The sequence below is a fragment of the Vigna angularis genome, chromosome 8, assembly GCF_016808095.1.
Source record: "Vigna angularis cultivar LongXiaoDou No.4 chromosome 8, ASM1680809v1, whole genome shotgun sequence".
Classification (NCBI taxonomy): domain Eukaryota; kingdom Viridiplantae; phylum Streptophyta; class Magnoliopsida; order Fabales; family Fabaceae; genus Vigna; species Vigna angularis.
This window is the reverse complement of record NC_068977.1, coordinates 25,590,897-25,594,382: the sequence shown is the minus strand read 5'-3', so window position 1 is coordinate 25,594,382 and position 3,486 is coordinate 25,590,897. Positions and strand designations below refer to the sequence as shown.

General features: G+C 37.7%; 1 non-coding gene across 1 annotated transcript; it reads left to right on the top strand.

Moving 5' to 3' along the window:
• Positions 1-2,837: 2,837 nt before the first annotated feature.
• On the top strand, positions 2,838-2,944 carry LOC128193824 (small nucleolar RNA R71). Its single transcript, XR_008245133.1, has one exon. It is a non-coding gene; the product is annotated as a small nucleolar RNA R71 (small nucleolar RNA).
• The last annotated feature ends 542 nt before the right edge of the window (positions 2,945-3,486 follow it).

Here is a 3,486-nt window from a genome sequence, read left to right as displayed (position 1 = left end):
ATTGCAAATATTTCTAAGTTCACTAACAATTGTTTCTTCCTTAAAGTTATGTTTTAGAATACAGATTATTATCAAAAGCTTTAAATCAAGAAGGTTTTGATCATCATCAAAAAGGGGGAGATTGTTAGCAAAATAATGAAGAAGAAATTTTGATGATGCCCAAATCAAGTCAAGAACAACCATGACTCATGAAGAATGATCTTTGAAGACTTGTAACCTTTTGTAATAATTGTATGAACATAGGAAAATTAGTAGTTTCATGTATGCATTCAAAAGTGATGTAAAAAATAAACCAGAAGCAAAAACTGTGTAGTGCTAATCGATTAACAAGAGGGGTTAATCGATTAGCGTTAATCGATTAACAGAGGGTGTTAATCGATTGTTCCAGTGCGCCATGGAGAAGCCCAGCAGTGCAGTGCTAATCGATTAACAGAGGGTGTTAATCGATTAACGCTAATCGATTAACAAGGGCTGTTAATCGATTAACATAGTGAACGTTTGAAAAACTAGCCGTTTTTTAGAGCCGTTGAAGTATCCGTTGGGTTGTTAATCGATTAACCACTGTAGCTAATCGATTAACACTGTCAGAAAGGCTGAAAACGAAAAATGGAGGAGCCTTTGGATGAGTCTATAAATAGACTCTCATTTTCTCTCAACTACAACTCTTCCCTTGTGCTAAACATCTCTGAACTCTTTGAGAATTGTGTGCTCTTGCTCAGCTAAGGAAACTCTGTCTGTAGAGTTGGTGAAATACTGCTACGGTGATAGAGGAATAGCTGGTTCATCCTTGGTTCGTCTAAGGAAGTGTTCGGAAGAGGAAGTCATCCTTCGTGAAGTATTCGGAGGAAGTGTTTCATCCTTTGTGAAGATTCAAAGGAGGTGTTGTTTCATCTCTTGTGGCTTCAAGAGAGGTGTTTTCTAAACTTTTACAAATTGTATCTGTGTGATTGTAGTTTGTAATAGTTTTGTGATTAGTGAAGTGTTTATCTTGTTTTGAGATAAGCGACTGGACGTAGGATTGGTAAGATCCGAACCAGGATAAAATCATCTGTGCAAATTTCTCTCAACCTTACTCTATTTTATTGTCTTTATTATTTGCTAAGTAAGTTTAATTGAGTAGAAAATTTTAAGGCACACGTTTTTAGTAAGAACCAATTCACCCCCCCTCTTGGTTTGTTATCCCACGCTAACCATTCCGCTGCAGCCGCTCTGACACTTTCAAGGGGTGATGATATATGCATCGTCTTCTGTGCAATCATGCAGACTTCCTCAAGTTCATCAGTTTGAAAACAAGAATCTTCATCATTTGGGTGAGACATTGCTTCAAAGACATTGAAATTTACTTCTTCATTCTCAACTCTCACTTTAAGCTTCTTATCATCAACATCAATCAACACTCGAGCAGTCTTCATGAATAGCCTTCCCAGAATCAAAGGAATTTCTGTATCTTCTTCCATTTCCATGATAACAAAATCCATTGGAAATAAGAATTTGTCTACCTTTACCAGAACATCTTCTACTACTCCATGCGGATATTTGATCGATCTGTCTGCCAATTGTAGAGTCATGCGTGTGGGCTTCAACTCTAATTCTCCAATCTTTTTAAACATTGACAGAGGCATAAGATTTATGCTGGCTCCAAGATCAATTAACGCCTTCCCAATAGCCAGTTTACCAATGGTGCATGTAATTGTAAAACTGCCTGGATCTTTAAACTTTGGTGGGAGCAACTTCTGAATGATAGCACTGCACTGGCCCTGTACTTCTATAGTTTCTTCCTCAATATACTTTTTCTTCTTTGTGAGCAAATCTTTCATGAATTTCGAATAAGCAGGTATTTGTTTTAGTGCTTCTGAGAAGGGCATCTTGATTTCCAACTTCTTAAAAATATCAATGAAACTCTGGAACTGTCTTTCCTTCTCGTTTCTAGAGAAAACCTTTGGATATGGAAGAGGTTTCTCGTACACCTGTTCTTTCTTTTTCTCTCCCTCTCTCTTCTTTTCACTTTCTCTACCCTCTTTCTCTTCTTCTTCATCTCCCTGTTTACTCATCTCATCTTCTTCTTCACTCATTTTTTTCTCATTCTCTCTTTCTTCCAGAATTCTTCCAGATCTTGTAGTAATAACATTACAATCTTCCTTTGGATTTACTTCAGTGTTTACCCCAAATTCCTTCTCTGGTTTTTCTTCCAACTTCTTAGCTAATTGACCCACCTGCATCTCCAAATTCTGAAGTGAGGCTTCTGTACTTTTATGGTTGGAAATTGATACCTGCATAAATTGCTGAAGAGTTTCTTCCAGTTTTGAAGTTCTTTCTGTCAGAGCAGGTTGTTGCTAAAAGTTCTGTGGAAGTGGTCTGTTGAACGGAACAACTTGTCCCATACTCGGATGAGGTCTCCATCCTTGATTAAAACTTTGACCTTGATTTCCCATATAATGTACTTCTTCATGAGACATGCTTTGCACTACACATTGACCATTATTATGATTTCCTCCGCACAATTGACAAATTTGAACCATCTGATGTTGAGTTTGAGAAACATTTTGCAGTTCTTTAGGTAGCTGAGATAACTTCTTCATCAATGTCTCAAGTTGCTGAGTCATAATCTTGTTCTGAGCTAGTAAAGCATCTTGAGATTGAAGTTGAAGAACACCTTTTGTTGAAATTGGGCTCTTTCACTCTGAACTTCATTATCATTTGCACCCATGTTTTCAATCAGTTCATGTGCTTCTTCAGGCGTCTTCCATTTGATACTACCTCCAGCTGATGCGTCTAACATTAACTTTGTTTACGATTTCAACCCTCCAAGAAACAGATTTAACATTGTAAGCTCATCAAATCCATGAGTAGGGGTTTTCCTCAGTAGGCCTTTGAAACTATCCCATGCTTGACTTAGAGTTTCATCAACATCTTGTTGAAAAGAAGAGATCTCCTGCTTTCCTTTATTGACTTTGGACTGAGGGAAGAACTTATTCAGAAATTTAGCAACTACATCATCCCAGATTGTCAAACTGTTCTCTAGAAAGGAATTCAGCCACATTTTTGCATTACCAGCCAATGAGAATGGAAATAAGCTGAGTCGGATTGCTTCATCTGTAACCTGGTGAATCCTCACTGTATTACAGATCTCCATGAAAGTAGGCAAGTGAGTGTATGGATTCTCGTGGGATAATCCATGAAACTGATTGTTCTGCACCAGATGAATAAGAGCTGGTTTCATCTCCATGTTAGCAGCATTCACCACTGGTCTTGCAATATTGTTGAAGTGCAAAGGTCCTGAGAAAGTATTATAATCTGCAAGAGTACGTCTTCCTTGCCCAGAACCTTCTCTAGTACGATTATCTTCCATTTCTTCTTTTTCTTGATCAGATGAAGAGTCCAGAATTTCTTCAGAAATAACAGAGTCTTCTCTGGATTCTCTACTTTGTCTCCTCCTTCTACTGTTGTTCCTTCGAGAAGTTCTTTCAATTTCCAGATCAAAAATTA